Raw genomic sequence first — 14256 nt, 5'->3', positions numbered from 1 at the left:
TGTTAATGGAAGCACTTCCTTTGATTTCAGTGTGTTTTGGATCAGGCCCTAAAAGAGGCCCTGACTTCAGTGGGTTTACGCCATGGGATGAAATTGGCCCATTCTGTTCAATTTCTGTAATTTAATTCCTTATAATTCTAACGGTTGGCCTGATCCTTCTTCCAGTGGGAGTTTTGCCTCTGACTTCCATGGAAATAGGTATGGGCATAGTATGATCTATTTCTAAATGCAACAATTTGAAATATATTATCTCTAAATTGTAACTCCTGCAAGGATGCTAATTCCATTAAACTTCCTGTGCATTACTGGGTCTCACTGCATGCCCAGGAAAATTAAATGCTGGAGTAGTCATACTTGTGGTTGACTTGTGGCCATGTTTCTCATTTCTGAAGCCTCTATTGTTACTTTCAGGGTAGCACTGAAAGTACTAGGAAACAATCAATCAAACAAAAACAAGTACCTTGTATTGAGTTGCTTAATTAATTGAAACAAAGGTACTTTTCTAAACTGCTTAAAAAATAGGGTCTGATTCACTGCTCATCTCAGTTTTACCCTGGTGTATCTATTGGCTTCAGTGGAACTATTCCAGATTTACATTGATATGAGCAAGAGGAAAATGAAGGCCATAGATCTCTCCCCGATACATGATTATTTTAACACATGTTGTTCATATGTGTAGTTGTAAATCGCATAAGCAGTACATCATATAGTGTCAATAAAATGACTACAGTAATTAGTACGATTGCATTGAAAACTTTATTTTTCAGATTTGTACAACAAACAATATTGAAATGAGAGAATTTCCAGTTTTCAGATTATGGTTCTTGGAACCAGCAATACATTTATGTTGGAAAATATTTGTAATATTGAATCATCCAGACTTTTTACATCAGTGTTCTGTGTAATAAAATTCTCCTTCATTTTTAGGCTATTAGAGAATGCATTTCAGCCAATATTTTCAAAAATAATTAGTGTTCTTAGGTACCCAATTTGAGATACCTTCAAGTTGCCTGATTTTTCAGAGGGTGGATGCTCAGCACTTTCAAAAATCAGGCCCCTTTAAGGTATCTCAGGGCATCCAAAAATGAGGGTACCCACATTACTAATCACTTTTGAAAATCTTGGCTATAATGTCTTGTGTTGTAGCTATAATTTACCTGCAGTGTATATTTTGAATGAAAGCATGTGAGAGAATTTTATAGTATTTTAGAAACATACAATTTAAACTGTGCCTACAGTTATTCAGTTTAAAGGATGTTGCAGTCCTTATTCTAGAAAATATCATACAGCCTAATTTAAATGCATTGTTTTCAGTGGTCTGGGGATCAGGTTTGAGTTCAAAAGTACCTATTGAACTCAATGAGAATTTTGACTGAATAAAAAAGGCTGCAAAACTAGGCCCTAGACAAGAATCTGTTTTTTCTTATATATAAAGGTCCCAATTCAGCTCATTTTTATGACATGAGTAGTTGCATTGCTGGGACTACTCATGTGAACAAGATTTCACCCAAAATGCAGGGTCTAATCCTGCTTCTATGAAAGTCTAAGGACCAGATCCATAAAGGTGTTAAAATGCTGAGCATTGTGATGCCTAACTTTTAAGTGCCTAGAAATTCACAGGAACCCCACTGTGATCCACAAAGCTTGGGTTAGGTGCCTAGGCTCCCTACAGAATGAATCGAGAGAGATAAGTGCCTAAGAATGCAATCCACAAAGCCAGCATGCTAGACAGGGAGCCACCTAAACTAGCCAGTGGGGGATGCTGATGAGAAGGGTGTGTGCTGAACCCCTCCCATGTCTTGAGATATGTGCCTAAGTCTGGGCTGCAGGGAGGCATCTGTCACAGGTTGCTCCCCTAACCCCCCCCCCGGGGTGCCACCTGATGTACTGGGGTACCACTGAGCCCGCCTGTTCCACCAGCCTGGGCTCCCTTACACTGTCCTGCTGGGTCAGGCCCTCAATCATCCTCCAGCACACACACACAGGTAGGGACACACCCAGCTGCAGAAAGACACTGACACTGAAATCAGCTCTGCATGGGAAGACTCAGCTAGGGAATTGCCCAGCACTCAAGTGCACACCCCCTCAGGGGGTGCAATCCCAAAATTATATCATATTTCGCTGCACAGTGTAAGCTTATTGAAATTCACCTTCTCCCTCAATGTGGAGGAAGATATGCACAGCTTTACCCCGTCCCAGTTATGAGTTGCACAAACTGGTTTTAGAAAAAACAAAAACAAGTTTATTAACTACAAAAGGTAGATTTTAAGTGATTATAATGGATCGCAAACAGATCAAAGCAGATTACCCAGCAAATAAAACAAAAACCACAATGTAAGCTTAAGACACTAAAGAAACTGGTTACAAGTATCAGAGTAACAGCTGTGTTAGTCTGTATTCACAAAAAGAAAAGGAGTACTTGAGGCACCTTAGAGACTAACCAATTTATTTGAGCATGAGCTTTCGTGAGCTACAGCTCACTTCATCGGATGCATACGTGGAAACTGCAGAAGACATTATATACACACAGAGACCATAAAACAATACCTCCTCCCGCCCCACTGTCCTGCTGGTAATAGCTTATCTAAAGTGATCATCAAGTTGGGCCATTTCCAGCACAAATCCAGGTTTTCTCACCCTCCGCCCCCCCACACACAAACTCACTCTCCTGCTGGTAATAGCCCATCCAAAGTGACCACTCTCCCTACAATGTGCATGATAATCAAGGTGGGCCATTTCCAGCACAAATCCAGGTTTTCTTGTGCTGGAAATGGCCCAACCTGATGATCACTTTAGATAAGCTATTACCAGCAGGACAGTGGGGTGGGAGGAGGTATTGTTTCATATTCTCTGTGTGTATATAAAGTCTGCTGTAGTTTCCACTGTATGCAACCGATGAAGTGAGCTGTAGCTCACGAAAGCTCATGCTCAAATAAATTGGTTAGTCTCTAAGGTGCCACAAGTACTCCTTTTCTTTTTACATAGTCAATATTCCTAACATAAAATACAGAAATGAAACATACATACAAATAGGATAATCATATTCAGCAAATCATAACCTTTCCAATGATATTTCACAAGACCCATCTTGCATAAAACACATCTTAGTTATGCCATATTCATATAACAATATCTCTATGAAGAATATGTGGTGTAGCATCACTGCATCTGTCTCTGCTTAGAGCTCCACTAATGGGAACCCATCTCCTGGAGTCAGGCAGTTTTGGTGCCTACGTAGTTTCTTGTAGGGATGAGGTGCCTGCCTTCCTCCCTCCATAATGGCTAGAGGAGGAGCAGCCTCCTGTATTGCCACTTAGCCTCAGAAAAAGAACGACTTTGCAGCCTGATGTTTGGGGGACCCTCCTGAGAAGTGGGAGGCCCAGGGTCCAATCACTCTCTATTTATTCATAGTGGGACAGCTTCAACAGAAGAGACTGAGGGCACCCCCACATCAGCATATCCCATAGCTAAGTGATTAAAGCATGCCTTGGGCAGCAGGAGATCCCTCTTCAAATCCTTTCTCCCTCTCAGGCAGACTGGGGAATTGAACTTGGGTCCCCTACATCCCAGGTAAATGCACTAAACACTGGGCTGAAAGTTACAAGATGGGCACTGCTACCACCTCCTCTGGTGCCAGCAGTGAATGAGGCAGGGGATTACAGGAAGCGAAAGAATGGGCACATAGTTAAGACAGTTAAATGCTGCTCTGGAGTAACTCAATTCTATACCTGCCTCTGCCACAGAGTCCCTGTGTGGTGCTATCCAAGTCACTCAAACTAAACTTTTCACAGCTGAGTCACTAATTGTGTGTTCCTCATTTTCTGGATGCCCAACTTGATATCTTGGGGTCTGATTTGTAGAAGTGCTGAGAAAACTCAGCTGCATCTAAAGTCTATAGGAACTGTGCTTTGAATATACAAAGTACCATCTGATGAAAAAAACAGGTTGTAGTTATCTGACATTGGGCACCCTAAATTAGTAGAGCTTTTGACCTCAAGCTCTGTGCTTCAGTTCTCCAACTGTAAAATGGTAATGATACCACCCTCTTACCCCACAAGAAGTTAAACTAATTAATGTTTGTGAAGAACTCAGATATTATAATGATGAGCACCACAGGGGAATTTATAATTCTGCCTTCAGTGCAGGGTTTGAATCGTGTGCAGTAAATAAGGCATAGGGCCACACAGTCTCATTGAAATGATGGTAACAACTCATAGATAAGCTATTACCAGCAGGACAGTGGGGTGGGAGGAGGTATTGTTTCATGATTTCTGTGTGTATATAAAGTCTGCTGCAGTTTCCACGGTAAACATCTGATGAAGTGAGCTGTAGCTCACGAAAGCTCATGCTCAAATAAATTGGTTAGTCTCTAAGGTGCCACAAGTACTCCTTTTCTTTTTGCGAATACAGACTAACACGGCTGTTCCTCTGAAACTCATAGTGTAAGTTATAACTAAATGTAGGGCCCTCAGTGAGGAACAGGGATGGATACAGTAGGAATGGGAAATAAATGGGGATGAATTAGGGAGTCTGGTTGGGAAATGATGGCTGCAATCGGATTAAGTGTGGGACCTAGCTATGCGAGGGATAGCTGTACTGGGAGCTGTAAGGGAAGCAGACTGGGAACTCCATAAATGGGGAGGAATAGTAACTGTGCAGAGAGCAGGGAGGGGGCTAGAGTGGATGAGGGCACCCGTCCTGGAGAAAGAGTTATTACTACAGAAGGTATGGAGAAGGGTTAGAAGCAGACCTCAAAGCACAGGAAAACTAGTTGCAGTATCAGTGAGGAGGTGGAGAAGTGGAGCACAGAGGAGTGAATTTCTAGGGAAATGATAGCAGCAGTGGTTGAGAACTTGGCACCAGAGACTGGAGTCACTGTAGCCAGAAAGAATAGGTCAGGAATTGAGTGTGTGCAGTGGAAAGGTACAGAGGACAGAGAATGAAATCAGGTTGTCTGTCTAAGGGAGGGATTGCTGAAACTGTAGGAAAAAATAAGGGATACAGGATTTCCATTTTGCATTATTGTTTCTGTGTAGAGAATGAGAAATGCCCAGCTGTAAAAGTTCCTGAACCTGGAGCTCCTGAAGCTGAATATGTGGGGGTATCTTATTCCTTCTTTTTGCAGATTTTGTGTTCTGTGGCCTGTCTTCAGGATCCAGAAAATGAGAGAAGCCAGTTTATTAGATGGTGTGGTGTGCATTTTTTTGTCCGTGTTCAACTGCTAGCCAGCAAATATTTGTTATGTTCACAGGGGTATGGTGGAGGTGCTGAGAGCCATTGAACCAAACTGTAAATCCTGCATATGATGGAAACCACTTCAAGCACTCCTAGTTCCAGCCCCTATGTACATTCACTTTTCTCTTTTCCTCTTCAAGGAAGGTTCGCAATCCCATCTCACTAGCATGAATTTTCTGTTGGGCATGGGGTAATATGTTCCCATGCTGTTATTTTTGTTTCTTTTCCTTAAATAGAGACTATGCCTTTAACAAATTGGCCAGAGGGGACTGGGCTAGGTTATAAGGATTTCCAAAAGGATGTGATTACCTTGTGTGGTACTCCCAGAGAGCCTGTAGAAATGCGGAGTGTGTTTACAATCATCAGTCCCAAGTAAAGAAAAAAAACCCTATGTGTAGTTCCGCCTTGCCTTTGTGTTATTTTTAAATGCTATCTAAATTATTAACCTTCATATGGGTTCAATTAGGACTCCTGTTTTAACCAGGGTACCAACTCTGATTATCACGTGCCACTTCATGTGTGGCTTGTTTACCAGTTCCCATGGCCCCTTAGTGACAATGCTTATAGCTCATGAATTCTGAAAACAAATAACACATTTATTCTCCACTAAGCACATGTTCAGAATACCTATTAGTGGTTGGAGGCACCCTTTACTGGAGGGGCCTCTGAACTTTTTTGGGGCGTTCCAAGAGAAAAGCCCGTGTGCTGCAATCTAGTTTTAGAGATTACAACTCCCATGATGCCTTGGGGAAAGGGGGAGAGACTTCCTCGTGCAAGGAGAGCAGGCAGTGGGCTCCATTTTGGGGAAAGGAGTGAGATTGCTGCTGTGGAGCTCTGTCCATATCCTGATCTGCTGCTAGGAAGCCAGAAGCTGCTGCTGAGAGCCTGCAGGGGCTTCGATCCAGCAGGGAGCCTCAGAGGCTGTTGGTGGCTTCACTGGAGCCAGGGCAGAGACTGTTGCTGTGCCTAGTGCTGGGCCTGCAGTGAAGGAACTGTGAGTAACCCCCACCCTTGTTTGGGAAAGTACTTGCAAGGGAAGGGGCACAGCAGAGAGACTGAGTCTGAGGAGATGCAGAGTGATCTTCCCACCGAACCAGGACCCAGAGCTGCTGCATTTGGTGGGGCCAGCTCCAATTGTCAGAGGGGTTGTGCAGTTTTGTGCTGTGTCTGGGCTGATACACGGAACCAACAGAGCGCTGTCTCCAGCTGCAGATCTTCAAGCGCTCCCACGCAAGTGTCTAGGACTCGGAAATCCAGAGGGGCATACACTCCGGGGTGGGGTAAATGGTGGCAGTGTAAATGCCAGTTAGATAAGTTTCATTTATTACTGTATATTGTATTTAATTGATTTTATTCAACTGCCCATGTGGATTTAAATTAGTAGTGACATTTAATCTTAGTCTGTTATACCCTGTTTCTTTAGGTTGATAAGTAAAGGAATGTTAGCTCTAATTTAAGTATATTGGGTGTACATTATTTGTAATTGATATTTGAGTTAGACCCATGCCACATATTATTATTACTATTTGAAGGGGTTTATTCCTGGAGGTTCCCAAGGCATGTATTGAGTCTGTACAGGGGCCAGCCAGGTGCAGGCACTGCCAACTTTAACTTCTTTTAGAAGTAAAGGGACTGCAGCAGAGGGGTGGATAGAGGATTCCCACTTATCCGACATCACCACTGGGATACTCAGGATCTCTTTTAATGTCAACAACATCAGGTACTCAGGCACGCAGGTGAGTGTTGCCTGCTCCCAAGTAACCCAGGGAAGAAAGTGGGGTTACACAGTCATTTAAATGATGGGCATACAGTGAGGAGAGAATATTATAGCTAGCCTTCATAGGTCAACAAGAGTCTGCAGCATTTGTGTTTGCTGCCCGAGAAGCCCCACTATGTCCTGGTGCATCTCCCTCTCCTTTTCAGGCCCAGAAGTCCCAGCTGTTCTCTTGTCCGCTCTTTCGTTCTCCAGGCTGTCTGCTATTTTGCTATTTTGGTTGCCTTTTGGGCCCCCCCCCATTGGCAACCCTGCTGGTAGGGACCCGGTGGGGGCGCAAAAGGGGCAGCGATGTTAAATCTAAAGTCAGCGGTATGGGCTGGTCCTGGTGGCTACTTTTTACTGGTACACCATACTGACCCGTACCTCCTTACTTTCACCCCTGCCCTCCTGGCCCTCTGTGTGTGGAGGGGGCACCATTCAAGGCCCCAATGGCAGCAGCTTCAGATAAAACAGGCAGATGTATGATTGTGTTTACAGTCACAATGGAAAACACAAGATAAGTTTCAGAACTCCTTTCCCTTATTCCCACAGGAGTTTTAAATAAGACATGCTCATTGACACTTCAGCTTTGGAGCTTCTCTGCACAGCACAGCTCCCCAGCCACAGCCAAAGTAAATACGAGTTGCCAGGGCTGGGGCAAAATGAGGAGGGAATTTTTCAGTTGTGTAAAACAATAAAATTCCAGTCCCTGTTTCCATGAGTGTGAGTTCAGGGCAATGCAGGGAATACTAGCACTATTTTCCATAGATGGTGGTGATTTTAGCTGATATCTCACTCCTGAAGGTTACAAAGGCACAGAGAACACTGCTGAAGCGGCCCAGGCCCATATGCCACTAGCCTGTTTTCTGCAACTGTGTCTGCTGAAGTCCTCATGGACTGGTGTGGGAAACTGTCCTAGTACAGAAGAAGGCAGACTGCCATCCCTAGAAACCTTCGGGAGAGGATTGCGGAGTACTGCCATGAAAGTGTGATCGATATCTCTCAGGAGGACACAAGGGACATTCCTATATATGTAAACAAATTGATCCACATGCCCTGCCCCACTAACCCTAGTAGGGAATGAAAATCAGATAATTTTACTTCTAAGTTCTTTTCTTCTACCCCTTCTTGTACAAGTAAAACAAAGAAAAATAGATAACTGTGTCCTCCTAAATTGGGGTTGGGCCATCTTCACATGTAAACATTTTAATGAAGAATGTATGCACATACTTATCTGAGGGGCCTTGTCCTGGATCAGGTTTGTTCATGCTCAGCTGATGGAACTGACTAGACTGGGGTGGAGTCTTGAATAGATCCTGGCTCATGGCATAGCTGGAGCCTCCACTGCATTTACCTCCTCCTCTGTCCATTGCAGAGGTCTCTGTTTCACGCTCCACTGAGGTATACATGGTGGTCTGCAGGTTACTGATAGGGTCTCCGCCAAGTATGACATGGGGCTTGTAAAAGAAGCAACTCTGTGGCTCAGCACCAGAATGACCATTAGCCTCCTTAGCTTTTTGATATGCCTGCCACAGTTCCTTCGCTTTCATGCAGCACTGTTGCTGCTCCCTGTTGTACCCCTACACCTACATCCCCTGTGCAATCTTTTCATAGATGTCCACATCTTCTTCTTTCCACAGGCTCAAGAGATCTGACCAGAGCAATCACAGTTGGGCATTGTGGAGCAGCTGCTGGAGGACCGTTAGGGTCAACATAGGTCTAGACTTGCATTGTATCAAACACAGTATGTCAGCCATGACTTAATAGCATTTGGGCTTATGGTGTTACTGCATCACCATAATGGGGAGTGTACATCGGTCGGAGACAAATTTGAGTGTAGATATGTAGAAGTAAGTCAATGCATGTTGACTTAGTTGACCTAAGTTTGTAGTGTAGACCAGGTGTTAGTTTAGGTTAGTCCTGGATAAAGCTAAATTGAAATAAGCCTCTCAAACTTAAATAAGAGTACCTGCATACAACTTGCATTGGTTTAACTAAACTGGTTTTAAATCAAACCTTTAAGTTAAACTGGGGAAAGTTAGTGGGTAGACAAGGCCTTAGTTAGCTTAACTCAAAAGGCCAGATCTAAATAGAATTAACAGTAGCCAAACAGAGTTTTACACTGATTTAACCACCTTGGTTTAAAAATCAAACCTTTAGTTAAACTTGTGCAACTTTAGATATCAACTAAGGCTAAGTAGGGGAACCTTGTGCGGCGCAGAACTGCTGGGATAGTTCCTACATCATCTTCTCTCCCAGCCATTGTATGTGTTTGAGGGGCACTGTGACGGGTTCGGTCACAGAGACCCCCTTGGGACTGTCACCTGATGTGCTGAAACTACGTCTGAGCCCATTTTTCTTTGTCAGCTTGGGACTCCAGAACCCTGTCTTGTTGAGGCAGACATTAGCTTGCTGCAACATAGACCCAGGGTCTGAACCATGCCCCCAAAGCTGCAGACTTAACTGAAAACAGCTCAGCAAGTACTATCTCCAGCACCCAGACATCTAGCTCCTAATGGGATCCAAACCCCAGATAAATCTGTTTTACTCTGTATAAAGCTTATACAGGGTAAACTCATAAATTGTCTGCCCTCTATAACACTGATAGAGAGATATGCACAGCTGTCTGCTCCCCCAGGTATTAATCACTTACTCTGGGTTAATTAATAAACAAAAGTGAATTTATTAAGTATAAAAAGTAGGATTTAAGTGGTTTCAAGTAATAACAGACAGAACAAAGTAAGTTACCAAGCAAAATAAAACAAAACACGCAAGTCTAAGCCTAATACATTAAGAAACTGAATACAGGTAAATCTCACCCTCAGAGATGTTCCAATAAACGTCTTTCACAGACTAGACTACTTCTAGTGTGGGCCCAATCCTTTCCCCTGGTACAGTCCTTGTTAGTTCCAGCTCAGGTGGTAACAAGGAGATTTCTCATGACTGGCAGCCTCCTTTGTTCTGTTCCATCTCCTTTTACAGCTTTGGCACAAGGCGGGAATCTTTTGTCTCTCTAGGTTCCCACCCCTCCTTCTAAATGGAAAAGCACCAGGTTTAAGATGGATTCCAGTACCAGGTGACATGGTCACATGTCCTGTGGGACTCCAAAAGCCTCCATTCTTCCTGGCCTGACTCAAACTAATGCAGGAAGGCTTGCAAGTAAACAGAGCCATTTACAATTGTCCTAGTCAATGAGAGCCATCAAGATTCTAAACACCATTAATGGCCCACACTTTGCATAATTACAATAGGACTTTAGAAATATGAAGTATAACTCCGGTTTTAGATACAAGAATGATACATACGTACAAATAGGATGAATACACTCAGTAGATTATAAACTTTGTAATGATACCTTACAAGAGACCTTTTGCATGAAGCATATTCCAGTTACATTATAATCACTCATTAGAATATTTCCATAAAACCTATGGAGTGCAACGTCACAGGCACGGTCAGGGAAAATGGGGCATGGCCAAGGCATCCTTAGTCTTCATTGATTCCCAGCTGCTTTAATGGGCCCTTGGGGCTATTGGCAGCTGGCATGAATGAAAGAAGCCTCAAGGATGCTATAATTTATGAGAGGGGCCAGACCAATCCTCAGAAAAATCAGTGTTAGGGGATGTAAAGGTCTCTTTTCCACAGTTCCCTGCTGATTTGCTTTGGTCACTACTTGGTTGGACCCAAATGTCATGGATGGCCTATTGCCAGCTCATCTTAACACAACCAAAACTGAGTTCCTTATTTTTCTAATCAAATTCTCTTTTCTTACTCGGCTTCATAGTTATGGACAACAGCATTATCCCTCCTGTCACTCAGGCTCATAATCCATAGACAGACCAGATTAAGTGACCAAGAAATCAAGGCGGAATAAGAAAGATGGTCACGAGAACACTGCCATTGTGGGAAGGGCTTTTAAAGAGAAAGTAACCACATTTTGCAAGCTTCCAAAGCAAACTACTTTGTTTGCAAAGGAAGCAGTTCTCCTTTCCAAGTGTTATGTCTTCTGAGCAGTCAGGAAGCAATTCCACCTCCCAAGAAGGCACAGTTCAGTGGGGGGTGAGACACACCTAAATCGCCTTTGCACCTCCCAAATTCTGGCCTTACCAGCTTGCCTGCCCAGTCCTAGGAATTTAGACTAGCCCTATGGGCTGTTCTGATTTACAGTGACTTCTCACAGCCTCCAATGAGCTGCTCCACAAATCTAGACTAGTAAGAGTACAGAGCAGCTATACCACAATCTGTCCTTTTCCCTCTTACCCCAGCCACTCCTGTAGCATGGCCCTAGACTAGGAACTGTGCAAAGGAGTGGTGTAGGCTATTATACTGGCCCTGCACCACCAGGAGAACACTTTTATGCCAGGAGTATTCCCTGTGGAAATGGTTAAGACAACTTTGTCTCACATTTATGGAGGCTGAGTTCCAGTGGAGGTCAGAATTAGGGCACAAGAGTATATTTTTGTTAATGGAAAAATACGGGTTGACACAGACGCCTTCTAGTTTAATTTATTTATAGTACTTTAGGTATATTTTTAAAAGACATATTAGATGACAGAAATCAAGTGCAATTTATAAATTACAGCTGCATCAACTCATGTGTTGAACTCTAGCCAATTATGTTTAAAACCTCCGCCAGACAGTTTCACTCTAACAACCAAAAGACTCCACAATTCAAAAGTAAGGTACCTGTATGCAAAAAAGGCCTCATTTAGGGCTCTAATTTTGTGCGCACAATTAATAGCATTTAGATGTCTAGTGGCCTAATTTGAGCTGAAAAAATTCTATAGATCTGTTTCACCTTTTTCTTTGTAGTGGCTGGGATTATATATGAATAGTAGTTGTCAGTAATATCCTGCCATTATTTGCAGCTCCGTACTGCTGTAACAGGCCTTGAAACTGCTCTAATTTGTATAATCCCAGTCACACCATGCTGCTCTGCAAACCCTGGAAAGATGTTGATGGGCTGAATACTTTTGGTGGGTTCCCACTAAATAATTTTACAAAACTTTCCATCCTCAAACTGTAGATGCCTGATACAATATTCAAAGACAATGAAGCATAGATCTTCTTAATTTATGGGTGATTGCTCCTTTGCAACCATTATTACAGGATTTTCTTAGGAATTATTTGAATTAGAAGGTGTTTGGGCTAAGTTATGTAGTTGTATTTTTTTTTTAAAAAAAACTATGCATTTTCCATAATGTTATGATACAAAAGAAAATTTCTAATCACTTAAATCTCATAGGTGCAAATTTTGAGCTGATTTATACCCCGTGAAACCCATTGCATGGATTGTGAGCCAGACGAGATTTTGGCTTTTGAGTAATGACAACATTTTTTTTTAAGTCTGTCATTTGATAAAATGAGTGTATTTTAGTTGTCCTGGATCTCAGATTATCATTTTACTTTTAGCACAGTGACTGAACTTTACATCACTTCTACTGGTAGTTGACAACAAAACGAAAATATACAGATGGAAGTGATTCATTTTGATAATGGTATGTTTGAAAGCTTTGGTTCCCAAAAAGAAAAGTCTGTCTTTTTACACTTGATTGAGAAATTAGCATCTATTCTGTAAAAAAAAAAAAAAAAGGATGATATAAACCAAATTAATGAGAGACAGGATCAAGCTGGGGTTCAGTGGTCAATAAGTGGCTTTTTACTCTCTCCATCCAGATGTGTTTATTTCAGCTTTAGGAAGTGAAAAACATTCAGATCAGATCACTGAAAAAAGCTGTGCTATATTATGATACTTGCCATTTCATTTCTTTTGCTCGCTCTTGCAGGTGTGGAGCTGCGGCTGCCGGGCCCAGGGCTCTTGCTGCTTCAGCTTCTCATCTGGGCCAGACCCCTCCCCCCACACACTCATTCCCTTGCTGGCCAGTGGACTCCCTGGTTGCTGCTGCTTGAGGGGGCTGCTGGCCTGCTCCCCAGAGGGGGAGTGAGGGACCCCATCCCTGCTTCTGCTGCCACCACCTGAGGGGTCCCTCTTGCCTGGCTGCTGGACTGCCTGCTGGTGCTGCTGCCTGGGAGCCTTGAGGAGGAGGAAGGAGACCTTTGTTGCTGGAGGATCACACAGGAACCCTGCAGGACACTGTGGAGGGGGCCTCCTGAAAAACTGAGTAACTTTTCAACTTTGCTCTTGTGGTGGGGGTATTGACTGTTACTGTGGGGAGACAGGGGGTGTGGCGGGAAGCCTACCCCTGGTCCATCTGTCCCCCCTAACCTCCCCACCACTGCTGCCTCTTCCACCACCCCAACTTACCATCTGCCTCTGCTCCTTACTCCGAGACTCAGTTGCCTGCCTTGCCTGTTTTCCACTGCTTGGGCCTGTGAAAGCAGCCAGCAGAGAACTGCGTTTGCCAGCACATGTGTCTCCTCCCTCCCCTTGGGCTTGCCCTTGCCTCTCCTGCTACTTTCAGCTGGTGGACTTTCCCATCCTTTGCCTTGCCCACCAGTCTCCCTGCAGCAGTTCCCCCCCTTTCCCCTTACTACCTGCCCCTTTTTTTGTCCTAGCCCCTCAGTAGCTTTAGTTTGTTTGCCCACCCTGCCCTTTTCCCTTGGGAGTTTTGCTTGTTTGCCTGCCCTACCCTAGTCCCCAGACCTAGTCCTTTTCGTTTGCTTGCCCTGTCCCCAGCATGTTTGCTTCTCACCTCTCCCTCCGTGGTAACCCTGCCCCAGCTAGCCTCCCTGCTCCATGCACCCATGTCCCCCACCTACCCGCTTGTGCCCCTCCCCCTTTTCCATTGAACCCCAGTATTCATTGTACTCCCCAATGACATTATAGTCTGTCCGTCATCTCCCACCCACCCCCTAGTGCAGCCGGAGGAGCCGGTAATCCCATCTCATGTCAGTCACTGCAACCCTCCTTCCCTGCCTTGGTAGGTGCCCCGCCTCCTCTTCTGGCACTCTCTTCTTCTACCTGCAGCCTAGCGGGGAAGAGCAGTCGACCCTTCCCTTTCCCCCTCTAGTGTTTGTTCTCATCCCCATTGACCGTGATGGAGAATAAGGTGGGTGGGTCCCTTGGGTTGACCCTGCCACCCCTCCTTTGCCTATCTCCTTCATCCCCCCATCCTGTGGTCCCCATCTCAACCGCTGCTACCGGACCGCTTGTCATTGCCCGTCATCGCCCTGTCAACTTACACATTCAGATTGGTTGCTACAAACTGAATGAAACAAGTAATAAAACTTCATTGTGCATCATACAGCATAGCTAGTCTATAAAATCATGATGTTCCCTGATTCCAGAACAATATTTTCTACTT

The sequence above is a fragment of the Lepidochelys kempii genome, chromosome 6 (assembly GCF_965140285.1).
Source record: "Lepidochelys kempii isolate rLepKem1 chromosome 6, rLepKem1.hap1, whole genome shotgun sequence".
Taxonomy (NCBI): Eukaryota; Metazoa; Chordata; order Testudines; family Cheloniidae; genus Lepidochelys; species Lepidochelys kempii.
Note: the sequence above shows the minus strand (reverse complement) of the source record.